This window comes from Onychomys torridus, chromosome 1 (assembly GCF_903995425.1).
Source record: "Onychomys torridus chromosome 1, mOncTor1.1, whole genome shotgun sequence".
Lineage (NCBI taxonomy): Eukaryota > Metazoa > Chordata > Mammalia > Rodentia > Cricetidae > Onychomys > Onychomys torridus.
Window position 1 is genome coordinate 97,130,425 of NC_050443.1, and position 12,893 is coordinate 97,143,317.

Below are 12,893 nucleotides of genomic sequence, written 5' to 3' on the forward strand. Positions count from 1 at the left end.
GCTGGAGACCAGTTATTTTCAACACTAGCTGCTCAATAAAAACCTCTGTCTCAGTGCATACAGTTCTTGCTGTGCAAGCATGAGGACCTGAGTTCAGATGAACACACACAGCTAGGCGTGTGTGTGTGTGTGTGTGTGTGTGTGTGTGTGTGTGTGTGTCTCGCATGTCAGGAGACAAGACTACCTATCTGATATGGAGAGAGGGAGGTGGAGACAAGTGTCCCTGGAAACTCCAGGCAGTGAGCCTGCTGCCTGTAGCAACAAATCAGAGACCCTACTTCAAATAAGGCAGAAGGCTAGAATGGATACCTGAGGTTGTCCTCTGAATTCCACATGTGTTCCATAATGGGTACACACACAAACACACACACACACACACACACACACACACACACACACACACAAACACACCATACACTTGCATACAAAGATTATATATGTGTATGTATGTATATATACATATATAAAGATATTCTACATATGTAAACAAATATATATTTTTATATATAATTACTTTTTATATTTAGTTATTTTATAATAATTATATCATATATTATATAAACACACACCATAGACTTGCACACAAAGATTATATACACATGTATATATAAGATGTTCTACATATGTAAACAAATGTATATTTTGTATATTATATATTACCTTTTATATTTAAATAATTATTTTATAATAATTATATCATATATTATATAAATACACACACATATATTTAAAAGCAAGGATGTCTGGCCCTTCTTGGACCTATTTGAATCACTGGGGCTGTCTTCCATCTCCAGGTCAATCTCAGGATGGAATCAGGCTGAGATTATTGCTCAGCCAGATGAGAGAACCATCTGGGGGAGGAGCCTTACAGAAGGGATTTGTTTTTCTGTGTCTGTATAGTGGGGTGGTAGTGGGGTTCCCCATGAGAGCCTTGGAAGTCAGGGAGAATAGATGCCTAGGGCTGTGAACCCCCCCTAAGCCCAAGCAATATCTAGTAGGGGGCATGAAAGATGTGGGTCAAGACAGCAGCAGGTCTGATGTCCACAGACTTCCTTCAGTGCCCAGGAATGGGCACTCATGACATGGGATGATGGTGAAATCCCTCAGCTTTTCTCCACTCTCCTGTTCTCCAGGGCACCAGGTGGTTTTCACAGTGGCCTGGAGACCGTTGAGGGGTTCCCTGGGATCAGACTGTGCCCCTAACAGGACCAAGCCCCTCCCCTTTCCCTTCCAGCACCCTCCTCTGTGCAGCGAGTGTCCAACCTCTCAGGGCACGAGGATGAAGCTGTTTTCTTTAAGGGCAGATGTGTGGTTATATTCCTACTTATGGTTCTTTGTTTTGGGAAATACAACTACTTTTCATAAAAAAGACTCATGGTAACATGGACTTGGCTTGTTGTTTTCAAATGAATTTTGAAAATTCCTTGGCTTTAATTTAAAGTAAGATAAATATTGGTTACCTAACAATATTACCCCCTCTGAGTTCTTTTAAATTAAAGCAATAGCTTCACCCTTTCTTCTTCTTCCTGTCTCCCTTCCTCTTCTCTTTCCTTCTTTCCCTCTTCCTTTTGCTTTCTCCTCCTTCTCTCTTCTTCTAGACAACCACCATCCAATGGGCTGCATCACCAGCTTGTGGCTCCTTTGAGACAGGGTCTTACTAAGTAGCCCAGGCTGGCTGAGCAGCCCAGGCTAGCCTTGAGTATCATCCTGCTGCTTCAGCCTCTTGAGGTCCAGGCTTACAGGTGTGCACCATCATTCTGATTTCCGTTTATTTTAGTGTAAAAGTTTCTAAGCTCATAAAATTTGACCCCCACCCCCACCCCCGGCCCGCTCTTGGTGCACTTTCCTAGAGACTTCCTACTTCCTGAAGAGCTTCCTACTTCCTGAAGAGCTTTGGGTCTTCAGGAGCTGTTCTCAGTGACAAAGGCCTCCACCCTGAGGATGTCACCATTTCCCCATGCTGCTGAAGTGAAAGTCAGAGGAAGAGATAGTTATCAGAAAGCCCCTGATGCTCCCTGATGCTAGGCCATGGGCCAGGATCCCTTGTGCAGACAAGGCTTTGGGGTCCCTGGAGCTCGCCCCAAGGGACTGTCTTGTCCTCCCTCATCCTATCCCCCTCCTCCTTTGCCACTTCTCTTCCTTCTCCTTTCTCTCCCCTTTCCTCCCTGCCCCCTCCTCCTGTTTCCCCTGTCTCCCTCCCCGCCTCTTTCTTCCCCCTCTTCCTCCCTGCCTCCCCAGCCTCTTCTTCTGGGGTTCTTACTGAAGGCTTGGCCCAGCCAACTGTGAAAGATTGTATGAGACAGGCACAGCCGAGGTGGGAGCTTCGAGGTGGGGCTGGGAGCCTGAGGTGACGCAATTACATAAGGGTCCCCAGGGATAGGGGCAGTTATGTAATGGGGACAGGAGGACAAGGAGGGTGCAGTCAGGGCAAAGGAAGGAGCTGGAGGGCTGAGATGGGGACAGAGCAGAGGACGTGTCCATCACTAGCCAGGCAGCTGCCTTGCAAGACAAAATTAATTTGGGCCATAGGGCTCGTCCTCTGTCCCATCACACTCCCACCACCCACACAGATTTTACCTGTTTCTCTTCTGGCCCCACGGGTGCACAGTGCTGGAAGGCTTTGGTATGTTTTCACTGAACTCCTTGGCAGTTCAATGAACTTGTTTCTGATGCTTGCAAGCCTGACTCTTATATGCTATTGGACTCTTTCCTGCCTAATACCGGAATGGCTGGAGGGTCTGGTAGGTGCTCACGGCATTCGTGTGGCGTCAACAGAACACATGGCAGTTTCTTTTCAAGGCTCTTACTCTCATGCTTTTCTACGGGAAGATTTCCTAGAGAGCAAGCAGCCCCATAGGCTACTCTCACCTCCATCTCTGCTGCCAGCAGGAAAATGACGGTCAGGGAGTCCGTCCACAAACACTGCCGAGGCAGAATGCTAGACGCCAAGCATGCCGCTGAAAACAGTGTATCTGTGCTGTTCACCCAGTTCTTCCTCCAGTTAACTGTGTCTGGATGCATGGTGGGTGGGGTGGCGTGGGGGACTGTCCCACTGGGCTGTGATGGGTGGTGAGTTTGTGGCCCTGGGTGGGTTATGGCAAGAGTATTGGTGTCACTACCACAGAAAGGATTTCAAAGATGGTGGGGGGAATCTCTGGTGTTTGCTGACCAGGAGACAAGATGGTGGCCTCCCTGTCTACACGGGGAATGTTTTGGGATCTGGGTGTCCTGTGTCATGATGAGCAGCAGAGGCTGTGAGGAATCAGAAGGAGGCCTTGCTCTCTGAAGCCGCTGAGCATTGGGCTCATCCGCCTCCATGGCAAAGCCTGGTCTCTCTTGACTGACCTCACCAGCCATCTTCAGGGAGTTTGGCACATGTGCTTGGTGTCTGCCTGTCCCCCATCCTCTCCTCTCTACTCTTCATTTACTGATGCTAGCTTGAGCTAAAGTGGCTTCTGCTATTCCAGATCCCTCCCCACAACACACCACAACACACACACACACACACACACACACACACACACACACGCACACGCACACACACACACACACACACACACACACACACACACACACACACTCATATAGCTGAGGTTGAACCTTTGATCCTCCTGCTTCTGTCTTTCAAGTGCTGGGATGACAGAGGCTGCTGCCATAGACAGTTTATGTGTGCTGAGAACTGGACCACAGAAGCACCCTACCAACCATACTGCATCCCCTGTGTTTTCTTACATAGCTCTTACACACCTATTTTATTTTATTTTTCATTTTGAGACAGGGTTTTGCTATGTAGTCCTGGCTGGCCTTGAATTCTCGTTCTTCATGCCTAGTCTCCAAAGTGCTAAGATTATAGGTGTGTGCTGCCATGCCTAGCCAGAGCTCCAAACTTCTATACACGGCTTGGACTTTGTGGAGACCAGACTATTCCTCCTGTCAAGAGGTAGAACCAATTTCCTTGACTGTACTGGTGGATGTGGGCCAGATCTGGGACTCCCTATGGTTGCTGGAATGCTGTGTGTGACTTCCATGGCTGGACCTTAGACCCCAGGCATCTTTTGCTCCCACAGGTTTGGAGCACTACCTCTTGGATCCAAGATGTTGTTTAAAAAACTCATGTCACATGCAGAGGTCACATAGAGGAGAACTCAAGAGTTACAGTCAACAGCCCCACTGAGCCCATGGCATCTGTCAATATGCATGAACCACTGGATACCCAGGCAGCTGAACCTTCAGTGAGTGCAATTCCTGCTGATATGGAGCAGAACCATCTGCTGAGCCCTGCCAGCCCAGAGAATCAGGATGCTGGAGACTTTGCTGTTATTTTGTCCCTAGCTTGGAAATCCTTTATTACCTCACACAACAAACCAAAACGTTGCCCTACTTGGGGGTGCCATCTTTCTTATTATTTCTCTCCCTTTTACTATTGTGGTAGTTGTTACTGTAACTACAAGTGCACATTCATTATACAAAACAATGGAGCTCATTATGACATTTCCACATATATTCATCATGTGCTTTGCTCAACTATGGGGCTGGGTGTCTCTGCAGTCCCGATCTGGCATTGGAAGCCTGGAGGATTCTGGAGAGCTCCTTGTCCTCTGTCTATGTTGGAAGCTGACAAACCCCGGCTCTTACCATGAGTGAGGGAATGCAGCAGCAACAGAGTGGATGAACTTGCTGGCAGGGGTGAAGGCAAGTAGGCAAAAAGCAGTTTCCTTCTTCCTTGTCCTTTTATCTCTGCTGCCACCAGAAGGTGGTGCCACCAGAAGGTGCCCTTCTAGAGGAGACCCCAGGGGACACTGGCCTTCTTTCCACAAAATGAGGACAAAGTACCAAGACAGCTATTTATGAACCTGCGAGTGGCCCCTCACTAGACATGGAATCTGCCTTAGTCCGAGGCAATACATTCCTGTTCATAACTTTCCCCACCTCAGGCATTTTGTTACAGCATCCTGAAAGGGATAAGACAAAGAGAGTAGAGCTCCTCCAAGTGTGGACTTTAGTTAAACCAGGGACTGGTTTTGGGTTTGGGGCTTAAGGTCAGGTTGAGGCTTTCTTTAGAGGAGGGGTTTTCTGACGTGACAGGGACAAGGATGGAGCCCCTTTGCACTCAGCAGGTGGGTGTGGGAAACCTCCACAGCTCCAGGTACATGGTGGTGACACTGGATGGTGGGGTACAAGGCGCCTTTTTAGATTCTCCAGTGTGGGCTGAGGATGTAACTCAGTGGTAGAACTTGCCTAGCATGCAGAGACTCTGGGTTTCATCTCTCGTCCTAAACAAAACAATACAAAATCGAATCTGTCAGATCCTCCAGTGCAGGGGATAACTTTCTTGTTTCTAAAGAAAAAAAATCCCTATTGAGTTTAATCTCCTCCATTGGCCTTCGTATATACCCTTGGCTGATCGATCTGCCAAAGTTGGCTTTCTCTTGCTGTGCTAGCACACTGTGATGAGAGCAACTTGGGAAAGGAAGGGAAAGAAAGGGTTGATTTCATCCTAGAACTCTCAGGTCAGGACACAATCCTTGACTGAGGGAAATCATGTCAGCAACTCCAGGTGGGAATGGAACCAAACCGAGTAAGCAGCTGAAGTTATCCTCTGTTCCGAGCACCTGGCAGTTTGACCAGACCAGGAAGCAGGCAGCAGGGAGAAGGGGTCTCCACCCTTCTCCCTGTCCTTGTAACAGGTCATGTACAATGGCAAGAAGCACCACCTCTTTTGGGTCTCATAGCCCAAGGTCATGGGTGGAGCCAAAGCCGCTATACCCCCCCCCCCCCATCTTTCTTAAGAAAGAGGACAATTTGTATGCAGTTACTGTATTAGTTTTTCTTCCTGTTGCTATGACCAAAACCGGACAAAAGCAACTTACAAAAGGAAGGATTTGACTTGTGATTTAAAGGATTGCAGTCCATCATGGTGAAGGGTCACCATGGCAGGAATGCCAGCAGTCCATCGTGGTGAGGAGTCACAAATGTGGAATGCCAAGCACCTGGTCACATTGCATCTGCAATCAGGAAACAGATGCATGTTGGCGGTCAACTTGTTTTCTCCTCTTTATTCAGCCCAGGAACTCTGATCATTTTGGTCTTGTTTCCTGTTAAATTTCTTTGGAAACACTTGGTGATCAGGGATCAGCCCAGGTTGATAGTGGAGATGACCTGTCATTAATCATTGTATCCGGGTGAGTTTGGGTTGTAACCAAATGCCATAGACAAGAGCAGCTTACCAACTGCATTCTTACTGCCTTGTGGATAGTTTCCTTCTCACTGTGTGAAAGAAGGGAGAGGAGGGGGAGAGAAAGGGGGAAGGAGAGAGAGAGAGACAGAGAGAGAGAGAGAGAGCGAGCCTATTCTTCCTGTTTGTGTATGGTATGTGTGATGTACATGTGTATGTGCACTGAATGCGTTCACCCGAGCTTGTGTATATAGAAGTGATAGGTCAAAAGGCTGTGTTTATTTTTATTTTTATTTTTTTGAGACAGGACCTCTTACTGAAACTAAAGCTCGTTGATTAGCTAGACTGGCTGGCCAGTGAGCCCTAGGGATTTTCCTGTCTCTGAATTTGAACTCAGTTCCTCATACTTGTACAGCAAATATTTTATCCACTGAGCACCCCCAGCCCCCTTTCCTTTCCTTTCCTTTCCTTCCCTTTCTCTCTCTCTCTCTCTCTCTCTCTCTCTCTCTCTCTCTCTCTCTCTCTCTCTCTCTCTTTCAGATTTATTTATTTATTATGTATACAGCATTCTGTCTGCATGTACATCTGCACACCAGAAGAGGGCACCAGATCTCATTGTAGATGGTTGTGAGCCACCATGTGGTTGCTGGGAATTGAACTCAGCGTCTCTGGGAGAGTAGTTAATTCCCTTAACCTCTGAGCCATCTCTCCAGCCCTCCATTTCCTTCTCTTAAGGGGAGAGTCATCCATTATCGGGGCACAGATCCAACTCATCTAAACTTCATCTCCCCAAAGGTCTCATGACCTCATGCCATCACATGGATGGTTAGGGCTTGAACGTGGATCTGGGAAACAGACACAGGCATTTGTGGGGCATGGGATGGAATGGATTTCTGAGTGATGTAGCCTGAGCAGGAGGTGAAAAGTGTGGACTCAAGGAGAAGCAGGAGGCCTGGAGCTGAAAGCCTTGGCCATTTGGTCTGCAGTGGAGGGCCAGCTGGTGCTGGTCTCACAGGTAGCTACTCTGCCATGTGGCTCTGAGCTGGAAACCAACTCGCAAGGAGCTTGTGGGAAGCAGCAGCGAAGTCAGCTTTGATGCTCTGCTGGCTGGACTCATGCTGGGGTAGGGGGCTGTGCTGGGTGACTACAGACCTGGACGTGACCACTCACTTGCATCCTGAAGGGCAGGGGGCACTGCCTTTGGGCGGGAACTCACTGCCTCTCTTCAGCATTCTCTCTGGCTCTCCTGCCCTTGGCTGGGTCCTCTGGTCTCTGTGGTTTACTTGGGGGCACATCAGCACTGCTCTCCCTGGAGATATTGTGTCTGAGCACCCCTGCTGTATGTGAGCAGAGGTCCCTGGATAGGGTCATGTCAAGGCCTCTTGACCCCAGCCTCTCTACATAAGAAGTCCTGCCTCCTTCCCACATGGGCTTTGCCCCCTCCCTGATTATCCCTTCATGACAAGCCCAAAGGGGGCAGATGGCAGCATTAGACTGAAATGTCATGCAGTTCTTTCTTTTGGTTGGCATGTTTTCCCTTCCCCAGACCCCATGTCCTCTGCAGTCCACTGACAGCCATTGCCTGGCTCTCTAAGGATGTGCCAACCCTGACTCTACACACCTGTTGTCACACTCAGCCTGACTATCTGTCAAGATGCCATCCCCTGGCTGCTGGAGACCCTGGAGTGGGCAGCCTTGGTGGTTTAGCATGGCCTCTGCCTCCACTTCTAGCTTTGTCTGTGCAGCAAATCTGAACTAGCTTATTTCCCTTCCCTCTCTCGCTCACACACAGCACTTCCCAGGATCGCCACTTGGGGGCGACATCCCCCTGTGTGCCGATTGTTTGGTTTGTCTGTTTGGAACATTATCTCCCCTCTCCCCTCTCCCCCTCCCCCGCTTCCTCTTTCCCTTCTTCCCTTTCATTCTTTCTTCAGCCTGTTTTGCGATTGGTATTTGACTTAAACAAATAGATGGGATGGAGAGGAAGGAGCCGAACACTTTGGAACCAGCAGCGTCTGTCTGTCCAGCTAGGACTGACTCCCCAGAGGCCCAGGAACTCCAGGCTCTGAGACTTGATGAGGCGTATGCTATTTGCAGAGAATCATGGGTTTCACTCTGACACTGATGTATACAGTGTCCCTCAGTTGTAACCTCCTCTTTCGCCCAAACACACACACACACACACACACACACACACACACACACACACACACACTTGTCTTTCTGCACCTGGCTTATTCAGATAACATGATCTCCATTTTCAGCAACTGACAGAATTACAGTTTTCCATGTGACTGAATAAAACTCCATTGTGTATATGGAACACATTTTCTTTATCCATTCATCTTTTGACAGGCACCTGAGTCTGAGAGGACCAGAGCAGTATCAGGGACCCAAATATAGGAGGCTGTGAAAGACATCAGAGGACTTTCTGTGTTCCCTCAGCATTATGAGAAGTGGAAGATTTCCTTTTGTTCAAGGATGTTCCATCCTAACCCCCAGGTCCTGGAAGTACATTCCATAGCAAGAAGGACTTTGCAGAAGACATTAAGTTAAAGGTCTTGGCACAAGAGAGATGGCTAGAGATCAGGAGCACTTCAGTTCCCAGCACCCACATGGTGGTCCCCAACTATCTATAACTCCAATCCCAGGGGATCTAATGCCTTCTTCTGAGGCCCTGTGAACACCAGGCACACACGTGGTCCACAGACATGTACATAGGCAAAACACCCATACATAAAGTAAAATAGAACAAAAGTCTTGAGATGGGGACATGATCCTGGCTTTTGTTCATGGACCAATGGGATCGTTACATAGGAAAGATAGAGAGGGGAGGCAAAGAGGAGATGTGCTCAGAGTTGGCATCTTTCCAGGAGAAGACTATGGGATTCAGGACATGCAACCTAAAAACAGGACCCGGTTGGCATTTGAGAAACAGAAGAAACAGGAAAGTGGTTGTCACTCAGAGCAGGTCATGAAATCTTCACTCTGGAGGTGCAGTCCCTGGCTACCCTCATGTTTGAAGACGGTTGAGAAGACACCACCCAAGGAGAATTGGAACAGGTAGGGCATCACAGCAGGAGTCTGTGGAGGAAGAGGCTGCTTACCTCAAGGTAGACAGGAAGCAGAGAGAGGGAGGGACTGGGGTCCAGGTACAACTTTCAGATGTACCTCCCAGGGTCTACTCCCATCGTTCACTAAAATAGTCCATTTGAATTCTCAGACCATCAGTGACTAAACCATCCACTAGTGAGAGCCCTCATGGTGTTTTGTTTGCCCTGATGGACAGGCATGCCCAGAATTGTGCTTTACTTATTTCCTAGGTCTCTCAAGCCAAGCAAGTTAACAATCAGGATGGACTCTAATGTTTCAACCAGGAACCAAGCAATATGTGAGAAAAATCCCCCCCCACTCCTCCACACACACATATGCAGGTACATGAATGTGGAAAGCTTCTAGAACCCAAGAAAGAAAAAAGACATGGGTTCTCCCCTAGAGTTCCCAGAAGGTGCCAATCTTGCAGACACATTTTTAGGTCAGTAAAATCTAGTTCAGGGTTTTGGTTTCTAGAAGTATAGAATAATAAATACATATTGCCATGATGTTTGTAAGCAGTACAGCTTGGATGGAAAGGTATCCTGGCAGCTGGGGGCCAAGGAATACCACAAAGTCACACTGCACAACAAAACTCACAAAAGAGATTTTTGAGGAGAGAAAAACCCAGAAGGGTGAGTGCCTCTGCTCTGGCTAGAAACAGAAGCAAACTGAACAGGATAGAGGGCTTGTATAGAGTTTCTTGGGAAGAGGATGGTGCTCTCCAGGGTGGAGATTGGTGGGATTTCATGTCTAGAGAATGGGCTTTTCACTCTGCAGGGTCGGGGTCAGAGTCCTGCAGTTAGGGCAGTTGAGTATTCTGTGGGTGGATCCTGGCAGTTAGCGGTCCTTCAGGAGGGATCTGGCCACTGATGTGGCTCAAGGTGCTTACACTGTTTAAACCATTTGTTAGGGCAGCAAGAGGAAATTCACACAAGCACTTCCTTGAAGAAGCCTGGACTTCTGGGTCACTTGACTGCCCCACCAGGCAGGCCAGCTGGGTTTCCCAGTAGCTCTGCCCCTCATTCCCCACATAGGTAAAGACTGCCCACCCCCTACCTGCTCCCAGAAGCAAGACAGATGTGGGATCTTGGCAGATGTAATCAGCTTGTACCACATGGTGACATTTCTGTCAACAAAGGACCCCATAGACCACATGTGTCCAGATCCTATAGGATTGGTGATGGCATTGCCAGAGTGCCATGGTGAGGACACTCTACAGGGCTCACACAAGGTGGTAAAATCACCCAGAGACACATAGCTCAGGTTGACTCTTCCTTGAGAGACATGTGAACAGCTCAGAGTGAACAGCCCCATTGTTGAGGTGCAGAGGCTGGCAGACATCCAGGCACACTTTAGTTGCATGAGCAGGGGTGCTTGGCGTGGAGGCAAGGGTTTCATTTTAGAAGAAAACACACAACTGGAAAAGAGTGCCACAGATCGATGTGGATCAGTGCGGCCTGGAGAGAAACATCTCCTGAGGTGGTCACTGAGCCTAGGACGGTTCCTAGGGTTTCTATGACAATGCGGTGACTTACAACAATGGGATGCCATCCCTCCAGTGCAGTAGACAGGCACCATCTCTGTGTTGGGCCTCACTCCTTTCAACGGCTTCTAGGGAGACTCCTCCCTGTCTTCTGGCTTAGGGCTGCCTCTCCCCAGTGCCTCATGTTCACATGGTCTTCCCTGTGTGGCTCTGTGTCCTCTCAAGTCTGTCTTGTGTGTGTTGGGTTGTGTGTACTTGTTGGTGTAGGTGTGTGTGTGTATGGTAGTGTGTGGAGGTCAGAGGTCAGCTGTCTTGCCTCATTTGTTCTCCATTTGGTTCTTGAGGCAAGGTCTCTCACTGGACCTGAAGCTCACGGATTTGGCTGAACTGGCTGACCAATGAGCTTCAAGGACCTCATGTCTCCACCCCTAAGACCTGGGTGACAGGTGCAGGACACTACACTGGGGCTTTTATGTGGGTGCTTCAGATGCGAATTTAGGTCTTAATGCTTGAAACAGCAGGTGCTCTACCCATTGAGCCGTCTCCAGGCTCTTTAGAATCCCAGTCATTGGAGGAGGAGCCTGTCATAATCCAGAGCGACTTCATTGTCCTTTCAGTCACAGGACTCTCAAGGAAGAGCCAACCTGAGCTATGTGTCTCTGGGCGATTTTACCACCTTGTGTGAGCCCTGTAGAGTGTCCTCACCATGGCACTCTGGCAATGCCATCACCGATCCTATAGGATCTGGACACATGTGGTCTATGGGGTCCCTTGTTGACAGAAATGTCATCATGTGGCATAAGCTGATTACATCTGCCAAGACCTCACTTCCAAAAAGACCACATTCTGAGGTAGACATGGATTTTCAGGGGATACCAGCAGTCCTTTGTCAGCTCTCCTGGAGGTAGACAAAAAGTTGCTCTCATCTCTATCTTATGGTGGAAACTGTGGCTCAGAGACCCTTACCGTAGACCTTGTCTCAGCCATGGAGCCATCCATCCACTTACCAAGCAAGGGCTGGGTGTGAGGACACGCCCTTTGTTCCTGGTGCTCAGGAAGTAAAGGCAAGATGGTTGTAAGATCAAGGCCAAGACCTGGGAGGGCTATATAACAAAATAACTCCTTTAAAACATTTAGCAAATGATGCCAGTGGGTGACAGATGGAACCCCTGTCTAGAAGATCCCAGACAGTAGCAGAGTCAGTGTTACCTAAGGACAGGACTAAGCAGAGAAAAGCAGGTCGGGGGTGAGGAGTGCTAGGGCACCCTGTCACAGAGGATGGCTGGAATAGCTGGTGTGCAGCTTAGCTCAGCTTGCCTAGGGCCATTGGTTCTATACGCAGCAATAGAATAATAAATACAATGAACTAAATATAAAATAAATAAAATAAAATAAAGTGGGGCGTGTCAAGAAGGACACATCTGGTTGAGGCTGGGTGTCAGTGGCACAGCCCTATGGATGGACATCGGCCGAATAGCCCCTCAGACAGAAAACAGCCAAGCCAGTTGCAGCTTACAACTAATCCTTTATATTCCATGTTTAATTTGTTGGTTGCTTCCTCTCTTTTCCAGGCCCTGTTGACTTTTGCCATTCCTCAGGGGACTACTGAGCTGTCTGTCCTGCCTGGTTTGAGATGTACCTCCACTGAGGAGGGTCCCTGGCGGCGGCCTGTAGTGCAACGTAGTGGCCACAAGGTGGCGGTGTTTTCAGCAGTCGGCTGCCGCCTCACGCAATGTCCTTGAAAGGTTGGGAACTTGGGGCTCAGGAGCAGCAAGCAGCGTCTTGGTGGGTTTGGCTCTGAGCAGGCAGGGGTAGGAGGGTGGGATCACAGCCGGCCTTCTCTATCAAAGAGGGCCAGCAAGTGGCTCGAGGTGACGAAGCTGGGTGGTGCCGGGTGTCTCTGTCTCCTTCACCACCTCACCAGTGATGGAGTCATTGGTGGAGCCCAGAGGGATGTGAAAGGAGCCAAGAGCACTGGGTGGAGAAACTGAGGACACTTTGAGAAGTGGGTTCAGAAGGACGTCTGTGCCTGAGGCTGCGGTAGAGCCTCAATGTTCTCATCTATGAAATGGGATCACCCTGTTGGCTTTCAGAGGTCAGCAGAAATGCTAGACCCTTTCCAAATCATCGACTCAGTGA